This window comes from Heterodontus francisci, chromosome 1, assembly GCF_036365525.1.
Source record: "Heterodontus francisci isolate sHetFra1 chromosome 1, sHetFra1.hap1, whole genome shotgun sequence".
Classification (NCBI taxonomy): domain Eukaryota; kingdom Metazoa; phylum Chordata; class Chondrichthyes; order Heterodontiformes; family Heterodontidae; genus Heterodontus; species Heterodontus francisci.
This window is the reverse complement of record NC_090371.1, coordinates 166,280,204-166,300,523: the sequence shown is the minus strand read 5'-3', so window position 1 is coordinate 166,300,523 and position 20,320 is coordinate 166,280,204.

Sequence of the window (20,320 nt, the reverse complement as noted above, 5' to 3'; positions counted from 1 at the left end):
CTGAATAGCCTACTCCTGCTCCTATTTCCTATGTTACATTAACTGATGGTACAAGGACTAGGACACACAGATTGAAGGTTTTGGACAAGAGATGCAGGGGGATGTAAGGAAGAACTTTTTTACACAGTGAGTGATAATGACCTGGAACTTGCTGCCCACAAGGGTGGTGGAAGTGGAAACAATCAATGACTTCAAATGGAAATTGGATGGGCACTTGAAAGAAGTAAACTTGCAGGGCTACGGGGATCGAGTGGGGGAATGGGACTGACTGGATTGCTCCACGGAGAGCTGGCATGGTCTCGATAGGCCGAATGATCTCCTTCTATGCTGTAAATGACTCTATCTCTTATTTCTTCTTCTATAGTCCATGTATCTTCTGTGGTGGATTAAAGATGCAATATAAGTAAAAGACGCTGCTGTTGTTGTAAAACTAAGTAGTTCAAGACTGCAGCCAGGAGGCTGGGTCACACAACTTAAGGTGTGTTAGAGTAAAGTTTGAAATGTGTTCAGGCTGGATCACCTGACTATATTATGAACTTAATACTGAGATTTTTAAATGCTGCTCCCTACCCTTTCCTGATATTAAAACATAGCTGCCATGGTAGCAGAACATTGTACGTGCGTGTAAGTAAATATGAACAGAGCCACTTACTGGCAAACAGAAGGCAAGTTGCAGCTCGCCTCAGATTGCAGCCCAAGAAACATTAGACGCATATCAGTGTACAGCAAATTCTTACAAAGCACTTGTCCTCATGTGTAAAAGAGATGCTTAAGATTTTAATGCAATCTATTATGTACCCATTCCCTCAAACAGATCAGTTTCCACCATGATCGTAGCAACTGCGAAGGTTTGTTTACCACATCTACAAGCTGAATTTCTATGAGTTTCTTCCAAATTCAATTGTTTCAGTTTGCTGACACTTCCCTAATAACTGCCAAAACACCACATTAAATTCATGGTGCTCTAGTTTAAAGAAAAGCTGTTTCAAGGAATTATTTTTAATCTCCAGATGGAATTTTGTTTGTTCAATCATGCAACTACTAAGATAGATATGTGTGGAATCACATAACAATTGCATAAATGTCTGTGAGGCAAAGCTGCACAAACTTTTAAACTTTAACAGTTATTTTAAAGTTTTCTTTCAGACATTGCTTTTTCCACACAGACCACTGACTTACAAACATTTCTTTGGTTATATTTATAAGCATTTATAAAGCTTTCACTATTTTTTCTTAATTTATCAGCAAACAAGTCTGTATTTGTTGACTGCCAATTTTCTTCCCATCCCAAAGCATTAGCTCTGGCTGGAATTTAGTTCAATTTACCATCTGCATCTCATTCAAATGACCATCATTAATATGAGATTAGCAATCTATTTGGCTATGGGAGGAGGGGAAGCCACTATTGTCCAAATTTGACTCTGTCCTCTCCATGGATGAAAATCTAGCAGTGGCTGTTGGATAGCAATTAGGAATGGGAACACTAAACATTTTTTCCTTCCTCAACCCATTGAGGCCAATTGTCATGCTCCTACGACAAACCTTTCTGGGGTCAGCTAATTAAGCACAGACTGGGAATTGAACCTCAGCTACTCACTGGATGAGCAATCAAGGGAGCTTTTGATGCTCATGTTACATTGTTTTTCTTATCTGTACCTTAGCCTGTTTTGTCGTAATTGTTTCAAACTCATGGCCATGTCAGCTGAACACTTTTGCTTTTGGTTATCTAACCTTTGTCATAATTCATACAGCAACTGAATTGCCATTATGCTTAGACTATTCATTAGTTTTTCCCAGGACGACAGCTGAGCTGGTTAACAATGTGAATACAGACTCTGGTGAGGAAAATCTTAAAAGGTCTGCAACTTCAAAAATCAAATTGAAGGCCATAGAATACCGTAGCAAAATTTCACCCCATAAAGGAAATTGATTTTTCTGGATTTGTTGCATAGCAATAAACTTATACAGATCAAGGTTAACTTTACAGATCTAATTTCCTGTGCATGCTGAAATGAGGAACAAAATAATGGAGAACTGCAGGCATCAGTCGAGGCCCCAGAGGCAGCTTACTGGTGGTGGAGTACAGCAAGATCAGCTGGCTCAGAAGCTGGTCAAGGGTACAGGTAAGTCCTGGGGGGTGGGGGGGTGCGGGGGCCGGTTGTCACATTTCAGTCTGAAGAATCATACTTGAAGTCACAGATTTAATTTTAACAAAGATTTAACAAGCTTTGATAAAGACTTCTGTTTACTACCGCAGCATAAGCCTATCTGAACTTACAACAATCCCCAGGTCAGGTGTTTTCCCCAAAAGTTTGAGTTACTTTCAATTTCACTTCCAAGTACCATATAGTCTCTAATACTCAAGCCCACACATAAAATCATGACATTTCTCCCTTATCAGACTAAAACATGTCCATAATTTTCCTGCTTGGCGGATGTAGCTTAAATTGCATCTCTTACTGTAATACATTTTGTAACCACCTTAACAAATTATTATTTTCCTAACTCACTGGGTAAATTAATTTCTTCAATTACATTTGCTTTCAAGGGTGGCGTTTGGCATACACCCTTTTTGTTTTGAACTTAATCACTACACAAAATCTTTATATTACTTTGATGTTCTCCTCTCATGCCATGGCCTTCCTGTTGTCTCAGGAACTCTGGTCACCACCTCAGGATTAGGAAATATCATCGGCCTCTCTGGAACTGATGTTTCTCCCTCTGGATAGCAAGCTGTCTGACAGCAGCATCACTGGCTTGGATATCTGGATTTCTGGATCTTTGTCTGACTCTCTTTCAATCTCTCTAGTTGTCATTGCTCTCGGTGTAGCATGAACTGCCAAAAACTGCACTAATTATTCAGCTTCCTTCTCTCGTGAAGATCTGTGTGTTGGTCCTTCAACTGTCTCTATAATGTCTTGGTCAACCAGTTCCTTGATCTTTGCCTCAATTTTCCCTCTCAGACCAAAAGGTGTTCGACATACAGGCTGAGTGACAGGCTTTACGTTCCCGTCAATTATTAATCTTACTTGGCAGTTATGCAACTTCCCAATTCCTTGAAACACTGGTCCAAACTCCTCTCGAAGCTCCACACAGAATTCACTTTCAATCCAATGCGTTGAATTGAAAGCTTGGCCAGTTTCTCTACTCAGAAAAGGCTCACCATCCTCCTCAATCATTACGAATTCTGCCTCTACACTCTGATCGCCAGCTCTCACACTCACAGTGAAACATCCAACAGTTTGAAGTGCGATTTTAGATATATAAGGATAAAGTTTTTTGACACATTTTCGAGATGTGCACTTGATTCTCTTTGCCTTCAGTTCCTCTCAAAGTGTTCTGCTGATGACATTACTGTCACTGCCTGAATCTACAATAATACTCACTTCAACACCCCCAACAATCACTGGAACTTTCTCATGGTTGCTTCCATTGACAGAAAACATGTATCCATAATTGCTATTCATGCCCTCACTCACTGCATCTTCTTCAACTTGTCTCACAGTTGTACTACTTCCATCTCTCTTTTCTTTACGTGGTTTGCCAGGCTTCCCACTCTGTTTAGTTTTGCTTCTGCACTTCTTGGCAAAATGGTCTCTGCCCCCACATTTTCTGCATATTTTTCCCTTGTCAGGGCAGCAGGCATCTCTTCCATAGTGCCCCAAGTTGCTACATCTGAAACACACACTCTCAGATTTTTCCTGTTTACATTTACATGTACCTGTACCTGGATTCCATTGTGTCACTCGATTAACCCATATTTTGTTGTGCCGATGGCAGAAATGGGACCAAGTTTCATGTGAACTTGTCCATCCACTGCTTCCGATGCAGCTGCTATTTTCAAAGTGTCATCCAATGTTAAGTCACCTCCAGAACTAGCTGTGCCCATAGCCAAGCTGTTCCAGTACAGCAACAACACTGGCATCTATCCGGCAATGTGCAAAATTGCCCAGGTATATCCTGTGCACAAAAAGCAGGTCAAATCCAACCAAGCCAATCATCCCTTATCATCTACTCCCGATCATTAGCAAAGTGATGGAAGAGGTTGTTGACAGTGCGATCAAGCAGCACTTGCTCAGCAATAACCTGCTCACTGACAGTCAGTTTGGGTTCAACCAGGGCCACTCAGCTTCTGACCACATTACAGCCTTTGCCCAAACATGTAGAAAAGAGCTGAACCCCAGAGGTGAGGTGAGAGTGATGGCTTTTCACATCAAGGAAATATTTGACCGAGTATGGCATCAAGGAGCCCAAGAAAAACTGGAGTCAATGGGAATCAAGGAGAAAACTAAAACTATCCACTGGTTAGAGTCATACCTAGCACAAAGGTTGTGGTTGTTGGAGGTCAATCATCTCAGTCCCAGGACATCACTGCAGGTGTTCCTCAGGGTAGTGTCCTAAGCCCAAGCATTTTCAGCTGCTTCATCAATGATCTTCTCTCCATCATAAAGTCAGAAGTGGGGATATTCGCTGCTGATTGCACAATGTTCAGCTACTCCTCAGATATGGAAGCAGTCCGTGTCCAAATGCAGCAAGAACTTGACTACATCCAGGCTTGGGCTGATAAGTGGCAAATAACATTTGTGTCACCATTGACCAGAAACTGAACTGGATCAGCCACATAAATGCTGTGGCTATAAGAGCAGGTCAGAGACTAGGAATCCTGTGGCGAGTAACTCACCTCAATGCCAGTCCACCAACTACAAGGCACAAGTCAGGAGTCTGATGGAATACTCTCCACTTGCCTGGATGGTGCAGCTCCAACAACACTCAAGAAACTCGACACCATCCAGGACAAAGCAGCCCACTTGCATCTGCTACCTTCAACATTCACTCCCTCCACCACCGATGCACAGTGGCAGCAACGTGTACCATCTACAAGATGCACTGCAGCATCTCACCAAAGCTCCCTAGATAACACCTTCCAAACCTGCAATGTCTACCACCTAGAAGGACAAGGGCAGGCAGTGGTGTAGTGGTAATATCAATGCTCTGGGGACATGGGTTTGAATCCCACCATGGCAGATGGAGGGATTCGAATTCAATTAATAAAAATCTGGAATTAATGGTGACCATGAAACCATTGTCAATTGTTGTAAAAACCCATCTAGTTCACTAATGTCCTTTGGGGAAGGAAATCTGCCATCCTTACCCAGTCTGGCCTACATGTGACTCCAGACACACAGCAATGTAGTTGACTCTTAAATGCCCTCTGCAATGGCCTTGTGAGCCACTCAGTTCAAGGGCAATTAGGGATGGGCAATAAATTCTAGCCTGCCGGTGGCACCCACATCCCATGAACAAATTAAAAAAAAAAGATGCATGGGAACACCACAACCTTCAAGTTCCCCTCCAAGCCACACACCTCCCTGACTTGGAACTATATCGCCATTCCTTCACTGTCGCTGGGTCAAAATCCTGGAACTTCCTAACAGCACTGTTGGTGTACCTACACCTCAAGGACTACAGCGGTTCAAGAAGGCAGCTCACCAGCACATTCTCTAGGGCAATTAGGGATGGGCAACAAATGCTGGCCGAGCCAATGATGCTCACATCCCATGAACGAATAAAAAACAACTACTGCAGCATATGCCTATCTGGCCTGACAACAACACCCAGGTCAAGTGTTTTCCCAAAAACTTTCTGTTTCACTTCCAAGTAATATATAATCTCTAATACTCAAGCACGCACATACAATCATGACCGGGGAGGGGGTGGGGAGGAGGCGTGGTGGTGGAATAATTATGAGTGAAGGATTGAGGGGCATGATTATGAGCCAGCAATGACCCACAGTTTTAATCTGAAACTCGGTGGAGGATCTTTTTACTGACCTTTTTGATGGTGGCCTCTGGCAATCTTTTTAAGAACAGTCTGGCTATTGTGCACTTGAGAAAACTGACTGCAGCATGCATGGCATGACCCAATTTGGCAAAGTGGCCTGAAATGAGCATAAGGCCCTCAATCTACTTGGCAAACGCCTGTTTTAGGCAGAAGTTTTTGACAACTACAGGGCGCTATGATCAATATGGCCTGTCGCCCACTTCCTCTACACATTGACTGTGCAGACACGTCATTGGACCCTTCATTACCTATTCCTTGCCCCCAAAAATTCTAGATCCAGGTACCCACACCAGCACATTATCAAAGTTGACTGCATTGTTCCACTCTTCGCCTGATCCGCAGCAATGTGAAAGAAAGATGCATTTTATAATTGAAAATCAAGTCACAGATCTAACCTGCAAATTAACCAGATCCTATTTTCAACTTTCTCAAGTACAGATGTATTCCTAGACATTGAATTATAAAACCAAAAAATATTGTAATGTTACAATAATTAAAATTAAATTTATTACTGTACTTAAGTCAATTTACACTGAGAATTAGCTTTTTAAAAAAATTATTGAGGTAATGTTCTAACTTTCCACTTCCAGAGGAGGACTGATTGTGGGTCCACAGTAGCCCTCAGAGGGGCTATGGAGCGGATTGAGGTTCCTGCTCATCCTGGCTCCACAACCATATTTTTAATTTAAAAAAAGAAAATCACCTTTTGTTGGCAGCTGCTACTTCGGCTGCTAAAGAATCCTGAGTGCAGCAAGCCTGATTCCTGTCTGCTCATCACAGGCCCATTTCAGGAAGCTACCCAAAACAGGCATTAAACTTCCCATTTACATATATGAAGGACCTAACACCTGTTTGAGGTGGGCGTCAGGGATGCCTGAAAAATGTCCTGAATCAATTTCAGGACAGAGGTTTTTCAGGCATCCTTGTGGCCTAAGATGCTGGTTCCTGAAATTGTTAAGCTGTCATAAATTGGGTGCAACGAGGTCCATTTACTACTCCTTTACCTTTTGGATCAGATGCTAAACCAAGAACCCATCTGCTTGCTCAGATGAATGCAAAAATGCCATGGCATTTTTTCAAAGAAGAGCAAGTAGTTCTCCTGGTCTCCTGGCCAATTTTCATTCCTCAATAAACATGACCAAAACAAGACATTGAACTCAGTTCTGTGTACGGTTACTTGCTATGTGCACATTGGTTGCCGTGTTTGCGTATAAAACAAATGCAATTAATTAATTTTGAAACACTTTGGGATATCTTCAGAATGTGAAAGATGCCCTATGAAAGGCAAATTATTTTTTCTCCTCTTATTCTCTTCTCCCAATTATTCTCTTTCTCTTTATCTCAGCCTTCTTTTTTTTCTCTTTTTCTCTCTTGGTAGCCCATTAAGCTGTAAAATTAATATTGCTTTCTCTTTCTTAATCTCACCGGCAAGTCAGAGAAAGAGACAGTATGCAGTCAGAGCTATCTCAGCATTGAAAACAGCAATGAAAGCCCGCTCTTCAGTAAGTAGACCCCAGTGATGATCTGGACTCTATTAAATGTATTTCATGCACAGTTATAATGATTTTACACCGAGCACTGCCTCAAGGTGCTGGAATTCTGCAGGGGAGGGGAATAAATGTTGCAATGTGACTGCCAAGGACCTCAGCTGTTAATTACATAGAATATGCAGGACAGAAAAAAGGCCATTTAGCCCAACTGGTCTGCACTGATGTTTATATTCCACGTGAATCTCCTCCCATTCCATCTATCTCAGCTCAGTCTTTCAGCATATTTTTCTATTCCCTTTTCTCTCTTGTACTCATCTAGCTTCCTTTTGAAAGCATCTAAGTTATTTTCCTCAACCATTTTCTGTGGTGGTGTGTTCCACATTCTAATGACTTTCAGAGTAAAGAAATTTCTCCTTATTTCCCTGTTTGATTTCTTAGTAACTATTTTGTTTTTACAGTGGCTAGCTTTGGATTCTCTCCACATCTATCCTGTCCAACCCATTCATAGTTCTAATGATCTCTATCAGGTCTCCTCTAAGTCTTCCCCTTTCTGAAGATAAAAGCCCCAACTTGTTCAATCTTTCTCGACGGCTGACGAAGAACTCAGCTGCTGATCCTACCAAAGTTCATGGAGTCTGGAGAAGTCCCTTAATGTTATGCTCAGGAAAGATACCTGCACCAGTAGAGGTAAATCTAAATTACATCTTTCTCCCAGAGGCTGCATACTGATGTGCAAGTTCCTGGTTACAGGAAGGTTGTTGGGTCTCCTTTCTCTGGAAGCAAGTGTGTAGAGGCTACACAAGCACCATTTTCAGCTTGCATTCCATTACCAATGACATATCCAGTGACTAGATGCTAGAGACACAAGAATTTGCAGTATTGGGAGCCTGCACTCTCTTCTACACCATTGGCTTTGTAAAGGGCAGGTATAAGAATCCATGGAATTCCAGCACACAGCCAGATCCAGCAAATTGGGATCCAGGCCTAATTTGTGGCACTTCTACCCTAGTTATGGCAGGGGTCTGCTGGAAGAGGGGTACAGCTGAAGCCGTCATTACTTTATGCATAGGGGCCTGGAGTTTGTTTTAGATTGTGCTGCTTTATCCAATACAATTCACCCAAAATTGGCCAAGCCAGAGCAAAAGATCAAGGATTTTATGATTTTATGACAGTAATAGACACCATTTAAAAGATTTTGATATTTTTAAAATTTACAAAGCAACTGACTACTGTTGTTATGATCCTGTAGTTTTTTTCTCCGGGAAGAATGTGGTGTGCCTTTAAGGCTGGAAAAAGAGCCATATTGCTTTAAGGCAGCAAGCTCTAAAGACTGAGTCAAAGAATGCATTCACGTTGCCTTTGATATAGCCATTTGGAGACTACGATTCAAAGGGTTCATTCACGCTACCTTGGATACAGCCACTCAGACTGAGCATCGAGAGATACATTTGTTACAATTTAATTTTGAACTGGCTTATAGTGCCAACAGCCTGTTCTAACAGGGGACATAAACAGACAGCTGTGTGTTAGCATCTGAAAGGAGTGCTCTCAGCTAATTTAAACTGAAGTTAGATTGTGACAATCTTTTATCTCTCAAAAATTCTAAAGCCAGATTGATTCTATTGAAAGTGGTTGCAAGTTGTTGATCTACTGTGGTCATCACTGGAGAAGGAAAGCATCACTTACTTCTGGAATTAGCCTACAGACTGTTGTACTGTTGAAGAACCTTTTTTCTTCCCATTGGACAGCTGTGAGGACTTCAAGCAACCTTGGACTTTTTCACCTCAGGCAGTAGCGTAAATTTGCAAGGGCTCTAATTTTTTTCTATTTTTAATGTTGTTTATATTTTCATAGTGTTTAAGAATTTAGTTTTTCTAATTAAATAGTTAATTTGTTAATTTAAAGACACCTGGTTTGGTTAGCCTCATTCGGGGGTTAATAGATGGTACAATTTGGCTGGGTCTTTCTTTAATTTGGAAAGTTTAACTGATGCGTTAGGTAATCTGTGGAGGAATGGGATTGAATTAACAGTGCATTTCTCCGACCACAATCAGAATCGTATATTTTGATTGGAGGCTTTGACGGGAGCAGTTGGTCGTAACACTGTACACTAATATAATGAGTAAATGCTCCTGTATGGCTTTTTAAAGTCATTTTAAAATTAGGTTACTTACAGCTGGTGGAGTAGACCAGTAGGCTGATTAAAAATGCTTATTTTTTGTGATAAGCCCATTTTCAGCTGTATTATTCAAATTACTTCAAGTTACTCCTCTTAAATATGTGAAGGAATATTTTTCAATACAAACATTAAAAAAAAAATTACCTTCTGAAAGGCTGCCCGATTGCATGGCTCATAGAAGATTTTACACTCAGCAATGTGTAACTTAGTTTGAGGGGCAACGTGACAATAAGACTTCATAGAACTTGTGCAATTTAGGGTGTAATTAGTGCTCAGATTGTCAATTAGACCCAAAGTGGAAATTCTTGGCTAGGTTCTATTACCTGAACAAGAAACATAGACAATAGTTAAGAAGTACAAAGATGCATATTAGAAATGCCATAGCAACATGTAAAATGGCAATGCTCCTGAGAAAGCTTAAAAACATGTTCATTGTTGGTATAAAACAGAAAATGCTAGAAATTCTATTTTTTTATTCATTCTGGCCAGGCCAGCATTTATTGCCCATCCCTAATTGCCCTTGAGAAAGTGGTGGTGAGCTGCCTTCTTGAACTGCTGCAGTCTATGTGGGGTAGGTACATCCGCAGTGCTGTTAGGAAGGGAGTTCCAGGATTTTGACCCAGCGACAGTGAAGGAATGGAATTACAGTTCCAAGTCAGGGTGGTGTGTGGCTTGGAGGAGAACTTGCAGATGGGTGGTATTCCCATGCATTTTTTTCCCTTGTCCTTCTAGGTGGTAGAGGTCGTGGGTTTGGAAGGTGCTGTCTAAGGAGCCCTAGTGCATTGCTGCAGTGCATCTTGTCGATGGTACTCACTGCTGCCACTGTGTGTTGGTGGTGGAGGGAGTGAATGTTTGTAGATGGGGTGCCAATCAAGTGGGCTGCTTTGTCTTGAATGGTGTCGAGCTTCTTGAAAGTTGTTGGAGTTGCACCCATCCAGGCAAGTGGAGGGTATTCCATCACACTCCTGACTTGTGCCTTGCATATGGTGGACAGGCTTTGGGGAGTCAGGAGGTGAGTTACCCGCCACAGGATTCCTCGTCTCTAACCTGCTCTTGTAGCCATGGTATTTATATGGCTGGTCCAGTTCAGTTTCAGTTCAATGCTAACCCCCAGATGTTGACAGTGAGGAATTCAGTGGTCGTAATGCCATTGAATGCCAAGGGGAGATGATTAGATCCTCTCTTGCCGGAGATGGTCATTGCCTGGCACTTGTGTGGCACAAAATGTTAATACTCAGCAGGTCAGGCAGCATCTGTGGAGAGAGAAATTGGGTTAATGGGCTGGATTTTGTTCCATGGCGGGGATGGGGGGTGGGTGCTGGAAAATCGGAGCAGTGACAGTCACCACGGAACACAATGCCGAAATTGCTTGGCCCAATCTTCCCAGTGGCAGGGAAGTTCCGTGGCGACTCCTCTGCCACTCTGCGATGGGACCCGAGTTAGCATATGTAAATTACATATTAGCATCAATTGAAATGTAATTCGCAACGATCTTACCTTCAGTTCCCAATCTTCAACACAATGTGCAGCACTCAGGCGCCTTCAAGTTCCTGTCCAGGGAAAGTTGGCTCCATGAGGTGGGGAAGGGGTGAACTCTGCACTCTGATGGGTATGGAGGGAGGGTAGAGGTGAACTCTGCACTCTGATGGGCATGGGGGGGAAGGGGTGAACTCTGCATTATGATGTACTATTTGTAGGGCAGGCAGGCTTTTAAAAATGATGCCAGGATCGGCTCATTCAACAGGTGATGCTGTGAACAGTGTCGCCGAGGCTATCCCCGCCATGTGATTGCGGGGAGGGGATGGCCGCTGTCAATGTGTAAAGTGGTGCCCGCCACATAATCACGGCGGTGCAGTAGCATGGTTCCTATGGGGGACGGCTGCCAAGGAAGGCTATAAAGTTCCTAATTAAAAGATGAGGTGCTGTTCCTTGAGCTTACGTAATTGGTTTCTTTGCTATCACATATTTACATGTTAGCAATATAGAAATATTTCCTGTCATAGTTAATGATCTTATTATTGGTAAGAACCTCAATGGATGCAATGTCTTTTTATGACTGAAATTTTAAGGGCATTTGAGAAGACATGTGACACACAGCACCATAGTTAAAATAGACCTGAATTGTGAAGACCTCAGGTGTTCATTTTCAGAATTTCCAGATTTTGCTCAATTGCTAATTGAACCACACGACCATGTGTCTGTGTTAGGCTCTTGCTAGTGCAATCCAAAACTAATTCCACTGCCTTGCTCTCTCTCCTGGGAATGTGTGACTTTTTCAATAGTCCAAAAAAATCTCATAGACAGCAGTATACCAGCTTACCTCCCATCACAGATTTGCTTTTTAATCTTTTACACAAGGAAGAAGGTAAGTAAATATACATGTAATGGCAAGATCGATAATAAGTTTCAAGCTTGCCCATAAGAACATGGTAAGTATCAGGATATATCCGGATAGTTATGAATGAACGACTTTTCAATAACAAGAAATTACTTAATTTAACGAATAAGAAAGGAGAATCATATGGGTACAGTTGATGGCTTCCAAGATTTCCAGTGCCAATTCCCTCTTCTTTAGAATTGTTGGTCAAGCCATCAACAACAAAACAAGAGGGAAGTGGAATTAAACATTTCTGTCGATGCGAAACAAAGCAGCAAGAAATTCTGCTTGCACAACAGTAAAATATTAGTGAAGAGCTGAGAATGCTGAAGATATCAAGGATAATGAATGAATGGGTTTCTTCCTTAAGGAGATGTCAGGAACATCCCTAAGCAAGCTGAAAAGCTCAAAATGTGTAGATCTGTTCCAAAGTATGAAGAGGGACTTGCCAAGAGATGTATTTATGAAAGCTAATAGTTGCAAAAGAGGCGAGGCGGCACCAGATTGGAAACATTTAATGCAGTGCCTCAAGGTAGGGACAAATTAAATCTGAGAATCTTCAGTCCCACTAATGTCAATTTCTGCCAAAATAATTAAACCAAACTCTAAGAATAGCAATACAAGAATAAACTAATCCAGTTTTGTCTGATTACACTTCTGTGATACGCCTTGGGATATTTTTCCACATAAAGGCATTATGTAAATGAAAGTTGTTTCTGCAAATTCTGATGATAAAGCTGCTATCGTCTTTAAATTTGCCTCCATCTTGTCTAAAACATCTACCACAGGTGAGAACAGGAGCTAATGCAAATGAGGTAGAAGTAACAAAATGGGGCATGAAGTCACCATGCCAATATGGCCTGATTTGTATACGTCCTCTGACTGCGGGAAATGTAGCAGGTGCTAAAAAGTGAAGAATCTTGCTGAGACGGTTGCCCACCTCCTGGAATGTGTCTTTGCAAAGCAGGTGTGGAAAGAGATGCAGTGGTTTTTGTCTAGGTTCATCCCAAGCAGCTCTGTAACACAGGAGTCTGTGCTCTATGGGCTGTTCCCAGGGACGCACACCAAGATAAACATCAACTGCTGCTGGAGGACTATCAATTCGGTGAAAGACGCCCTTTGGTCTGCCCGAAACTTGCTGGTCTTCCAGCGCAAAGAGTTGTCCACGACCAAATGTTGCAGACTGGCATATTCCAAGGTCCAGGACTACGTGCTGAGGGACGCACTAAAGCTTGGGTCAGCCATATCAAAGGCTTAATGGGGAAAGACCACTATGTAAGGTCCCCCCACCAAGCTGAACTGAGGGGCTGGATCCATGGAAAACCTCTCGAACTGCATCGGGAAAATTTTCGTTTGCTGTAAAATGTATATGGCAGGAAAAATGAAATGGAAGCGTTGTGAGGCAACTCACTCCTGTATTGAAGGAAACTGACCTCCTTTGCACTGTTTGTATTTTTTGACTTGGTGCTGTTTAGAACTGTTTTGTAATGTATTTTTTACAGATTTTTATGAATAAAGTATATTTTGGAAATAAAAAAAAATCTTGCTGTATTGGAATCCTGCCTAATTTTCTCATCACATTGGCCTGATCTAAACACATTCGTCGGGTGGGGATGGTTAGAAACTTCACCAAGAATTTAACATTCCCTTGTGGCCTAGCAACACTCCCACTTCCAACAGGCAGAAAAGTACAGCAAAAATATTTCATCTGAAGCACTAGAATGTCAAAGAAGAAAAAAAACTGTTGATTATAATAACTACAGATGTGAAAAATCAAAAAGACATGTCTAGATTTAATATACATCCTTCAGGCATACCCACACTCGAGATAGTTTCAATATTTTGTAGTGAAATTGGCACATTTTACCAGCTGGAGTTTTTAATTTCATTTCCCAAACTCCACACTCTTAACCCAAATCCAATAAAGTACTCCCTAGATGACAGAGATCCTTTCTTTTCATGATTTTTCAGACAAATTGCTTGAAAAAACATTTTCCGTAAGAGCCCTTACAGAGAAAGGGATCCTTATATACCTTGAAAAATTAGACCACAGAGCAGTTCATCCAAAACTTCATCCAATAGCAACAAATAGTCAACAGCAAAAATGTAATGTGAAAGTACACAACTGATTTTCAGTCTAAATATTCAGCAAAGTTCTTTGAAAAACCAACTGAGACTCTCTTTATGTGTCAAATACAAATATTCATAGACTCACGGTTTGGAGAAAACCAAATGCTGACCTCAAGTAAATGATTTACACACATGTCTAATCATTTGCAAATCTAATTTCAAGACTCAGCAGGCCTCAGGTCACAGGACTCTGCTTCTCATTAATTTTAGTGTAAGGCATAATATCTGTATTGTAAGTGCCACTGGAGCTGACTATTCTGGTCACCAGCTTAGTGCTGTGTCGACTCTGAAAACACTCATGCCAGTAACAAAACAAAGTAACCAGAATTTCATAACACTGTAGTTTGGTACTTTGTTATTTTCCTTACTCTATAAGCTTCTTGTGCCTTGTAATACTTCATTAGTCAATCTGTTCTCAGTTCCTCTATAATTTTTGTTATTGGTTCATGGGTTATGGGCATCTCTGGCTAGGCCAACATTTATTGCCCATCCCTAATTGCCCTTGAGAAGGTGATGGTGAGCTGCCTTCTTGAACTGCTGCAATTCTTGGAGTGTAGGTACGCCAGTAGTGCTGTTAGGAAGGGAGTTCCAGGATTTTGACCCAGTGACAGTGAAGGAATGTCTATATAGTTCCAAGTCAGGATGCTGTGTGGCTTGGAGGGGAACTTGCAGGTGGTGGTGTTCCAATGCATCTGCTTCTCTTGTCCTTCTAAGTTGGTAGAGGTCGCGGGTTTGGAAGGTACTATCGGAGGAGACATGGTGAGTTGCTGCAGTGCATCTTGTAGATAGTACACACTGCTGCCACTGTGCGTCGGTGGTGGAGGGAGTGAAAGTTGAAGGTGGTAAATGGGGTGCCAATCAAGTGGGCTGCTTTGTTCTGGATGGAGTTGAGCTTCTTAAGTGTTGTTGCAAGTGTACCCATCCAGGCAAGAGGAGGGTATTCCATCACACTCCTGACTTGTCCCTTTTAGATGGTGGACAGGCATTGGGGAGACAGGAGTTGAGTTACTTGCCGTAGAATTCCTAGCCTCTGACCTGCTCTTGTAGCCACAGTATTTATGTGGCTGATCCAGTTCAGTTTCTGGTCAATGGTAACCGCCAGGATGTTGATGGTGGGGGATTCAGTGATGGTAATGCCATTGAAAATCAAGGGAAGATGGTTAGATTCTCTCTTGTTTGAGATGGTCATTGCCTGGCACTTGGGTGGTGCGAATATTACTTGCCACTTATCAGCCCAAGCTTGGAAATTGTCCAGGTCTTGTTGCATCTGAACATGGGCTGCTTCAGTATCTGAGGAGTCACAAATGGTGCTGAACATTGTGCAATCATCAGCGAATATCCCCACATCTGACCTTATGATGGAGGGCGGTCATTGATGAAGCAGCTGAAGATAGTTGGGCCGAGGATACTAACCTGAGGAACTCCTGCAGTGATGTCCTGGGAATGAGATGATTGACCTCCAACAACCACAATCATCTTCCTTTGCACTAGGTATGACTCCAACCAGCGGAAGGTTTTCCCCTGATTCCCATTGACTCCAGTTTTGCTCAGCTTCCTTCACTTTGCTCATGATCAAGAGTAGACTGATAGGGAGATAATTGGCCGGGCTGGATGTGTCCTGCTTTTTGTGTACAGGACATACCTGGGCAATTTTCCACATTTCTGGGTAGATGCCAGTGTTGTAACTGTACTGGAACAGCTTGGCTAGGGGTGCAGCTAGTTCTAGAGCACAAGTCTTCAGTACTATTGCCATAGCTTTTACTGTACCAGTGTGTTATGAAGGAGCTTCTATTTTCCTTTGAGGATTCATGTGTTAGTGTTGTGGAGATGGATTCATTGAAGAACTGAAGTAATTCCATAGATGTTGGACTTTGTTTTTTAAACAAGGTTGCTGGAAGGACATTTGAGGTCCTGTTTGAAAACAACCTTTACCGAAAGTGACATGCCTTAAACTCAATAAACAACAGAAACCTTCGTGACTTGGGAGAGATGTTTGCAGAGAAGTGGCATGTCACGATTTATGAGAGTCAGGAGGTTCCGGCTTGCTATTTGGTTTCGCTTCTGAGAGATTGTTTTGATTCAGTTGGGGTGTGGTCTGTATTTGAAAACAGTTGGAGATCAACCTGCCAAGAGAGAAACACCCAGCTTGTCTCCTTCCTCTTGTCTCTCTGAAATGCCAAATTTCTCCTGAGGTGCTCGTGGAAACATTGCCAGTTTATTTCTCGATGCCACATGAAAAGAACTGCTCCAGAAAAGATACCAGTGACTCGTCTACGTGTACTCGGATGCTGGACTGTATGTCATTTTGAGCACAACATTATCTCATCCGTTTTCGTCAAGTATTTGGCCAAAGTATTCTTTTTTAGTTGTTTTGTTTTTGTTAAAGAGCTCGACAGAGAAAATCTCTTTATTTTTCAGTTAACTGGTGTGTGTGTGTGAGGGAGTAAGGTAAAAAGGGAACTTTCATATTCATATTATTGTGTATTAATGCTTTCCTTCGTTACTGGATAAGTCTAGTTTTATAATAAATTGATAATTTTGTTGTTTATTAAAGGAACCTGGTTGGTGTATTTTATTCGGGGATTAAGAGCTGAGAATATGATTGACCGTATCGGTAACTGGGTAAATATTTACTTAAATGATGTGACCTGTGAAGAAGTGGAAATAGAAAAGACAGTGCACTCCTCCCACCTCAGACATAACAAGTGCCTTCAACCTATTCTTGATATCACATGGAATGAATTGGATTGGCTGAATACTGGTATCTTTGATGCTGGGGACCTCAGGAGGAGGCCGTGATGGATCATCAACTCGGCACTTCTGGCTGAAGATGGATACAAATGCTTCAGCCTTGTCTTTTACACTGATATGCTGGGCTCCCCAGTCATTGAGAATGGGGATATTTGTGGAGTTTTCTCCTCTTCTTGTCAGTTGTTTAATTGTCCACCTGCATTCACTACTGGATGCGGCAGGACTGCAGAGCTTAGATCTGATCCACTGATTGTAGGAACGCATAGCCCCTGTCTATTGCATGCTACTTCCACTGTTTGGCATTCTTGTGTTGTAGCTTCACCAGGCTGACACCACATTTTGAGGTATGCCTGGTGCTGCTCCTGGCTTGCCCTCCTGCACTCTTCATTGAACCAGGGTTGGTCGCCCAGCTTGATGGTAATGCTACAGTGGGGGATATGCTGGGCCATGAGGTTACAGATTGCGGTTGAGTACAATTCTGCTGCTGCTGATGGTCCACAACACCTCCTGGATGCCCAGTTTTGAGTTGCTAGGTGTGTTAGAAATCTGTCCCATTTAGCATGGTGGTAGTGCCACACAACACGGTGGTGGGTATCCTCAATGTGAAGACGGGACTTCATTTCCACAAGGACAGTGTGGTGGTCATTCCTACCAATGTTGTCATGGACAGATGCATCTGCGACAGGTAGATTGGTGAAGACTAGGTCAAGTAGCTTTTTCCTTCTTTTCCTTGTTGTTAGTTCCCTCATCACCTACTACAGACCCAGTCTAGCAGCTATATCCTTTAGGTCTCGGTCAGCTTGGTCAGTAATGGTGCTACCAAGCCACCCTTGGTGATGGACATTGAAATCCCACCCAGAGTACATTCTGTGCCCTTGCTACCCTTAGTATTTCCTCCAAGTGGTGTTCAACATGGAGAAGCACTGATTCATCAGCCAAGTTGGGGAGGGGGTATGGGTGGTGGGTGGGGGGGGGGGGTGCGGTAGGTTTTAATCAGTAGCAGGTTTCCTTGCCTATGTTTGACCTGATGCCATGAGACTTCATGGGGTCTGGAGTAAATGTTGAGGACTCTTAGGGCAAATCTCTCCTGACTGTACAGCACTGTGCCTCCAACTCTGTTGGGTCTGTCCTGCCGATGGGAGGGGACATACCCAGGGATGGTGATGGTGGTATCTGGGCCATTGTCTGTAAGGTATGATTCAGTGAGTATGATTATGTCAGGCTGTTGCTTTATTAGTCTGTGGGGCACAATTTTGGCACAAGCCCCAGATGTTAGTAAGGAGGATTTTGCAGGGTCGACAGGGCTGGGTTTGCTATTGTCATTTCCAGTGCCTAGGTCGATGCCAGGTGGTCCGTCCGGTTTCACTCCTTTTCTTGGACTTCAAAGCACTTTGATACAACTGATTAGCTTGCTAGGCCATTTCAGAGGGCAGTTCAGAGTCAACCACTTTGCTGTGGGTCTGGATTCACATGTAAGCCAGACCAGGTAAGGACAGCAGATATGATCTTTATCCAACTGCAAACCCCTCAGAACTAACAGCTAGTGCTGTAGTTTCCATCCTCCTTTGGTATGCAAGTATTGTGGCACGAACCATTGGGCTGGAAGTGGTCCTTCTCCCCCCTCGCCTGATCACCCATCGCCAACCCCCAACCGTGGAAGGTCTGCCTGGTTGAATGGTGCAAGTGTTTATTGGCCACATCTACCTCTTATGCTGGGATGTGGCTGTTACAATTGTTGGCCCAATGTTTGTTGTTGTGGTTCCAGCCACTATGATGATGGAGTAATAAAAATTGTTGAAATCATGCACAGGCTAACAGCTGTGATTTTGTTTTTAATAAACAATGTTTTGCTATGTGACCTGAGTCATTATTTGACCAATGATTCACTGATCACGCGATTACCAATGGGGTAACTACTGTTGTCTTTGCTCTATACCTTAGTAGCAATGAAGGGCTGAAGCTTGCTGCAGCAAAAACAATATCATCTCAGGAGTACCTAAAGAAAATCCAGGTCTTGTAAAGAAAAATCCAAATTGCACTGCTTTTGTTTTTGATTCCATAAATATGGTCCATAGATGCATTTAAGAAAGGTGACAGAGGGAAACCAGTGAATTGTAGACCAGTTAGCCGAACATCTGTTGTCAGGAAATTGCTACAGTCTATAACTAAGGATAAGGTGACTGAACACCTTGAAAATGTTCAGCTTTTTAGAGAGAGCAGCATTGATTTGCAAAGGGTTAGGCTTAGATGAACCTAATTGAAATTTTTGAAGAATATCTATTGGTATTATTTATATAAACTTCCAGAAGGCATTTGATAAAGTCTCTCATAAGAGACTGTTAGCTGAAGTTGAAGATTGTGGAATTGAATATAAATTATTGATCTGATTCAGAAATTGGCTGAGTGGCAGAAGACTAAGAGCAGGGATAATGGGCAGGTTCTCCAATTGGCAGGATGTGACTAGTGGTGTCCCTCAACGATCTGTGTTGGGGCCTCAACTATTCACTGTATTTATTAACAACTTAAATTATGGAGTAGAAAACCACGTTCATATTTTCTGATGATGCAAAAATAAGTGAGATGAGAAGCGATATAGATGGAAGCATAAAATTACAAATAGATATTAATAGATTAAGTGAATGAATAAAACTGTGGCAAATGAATTCCAAAGTAGGTAAATGTGAGATCATGCACTTTGGACCTGAAGATTATAGATCAGTGTTCTTTCTAAATAGTGAAAAGCTGGAAACTAGGGGGTCCAGGTATATATATATCATTAAAATGTCATAAACAGGTTCAGAAAACAATCAAAAAGCCTCAAGGAATGCTGGCTTTTATGCCCAGAGGAATAAAATACAAGAGGGTAGAAGTCATGCTTTCAGCTACACAAAGCCCTGATTAGACCACTGTTGGAGTACTGTAAGCAGTTCTGGGCACTGCACCTTAGGAAGGATATATTGGCCCTGGAGGGAGTACAGTAGAGATTTACTAGAATGATACCTGAATTCTGAGGGTTAAGCTGCACTGAGAGATTACACAAACCAGGGTCATATTCCCTTGAATTTAGAAGGTTAGGGAGTGATTTGGTCAAAGTTTTCAAGATAGTAAAGTGAACAGATAGGGTAGACAGGGAGAAACTATATTTCCACTGGTTGGGGAGTCTAGGGCTCGGAGACATAGTCTAAAAATTAGAGCCAGACCTTTCAGGAGTGAAATTAAGGAACTTATTTTACGCGAAGCAGGATAGAAGTTTGGAACTCTATTCCATAAGTAGCAAATTGATGCTTGTTCAATTATTAAATTTAAAACTGAGATTGATAAATTTTTGTTAACCAAAGGTATTCAGGGATAATGCGCAAAGGTATATATATGGAGTTAAGTCACAGATCAGCCATGATCTTACTGAATAGTGCAAGAGGCTCGAGGGGCTAAATGGCCTCGTCCTTTTCCTATGTTCCTATGTTAATCACATCTGTCGTATCAGCACAGACACGAAACAACATGTATGCTGAAGTGGTGGATGCAATATGATCCATGCGTATTTACGGACCT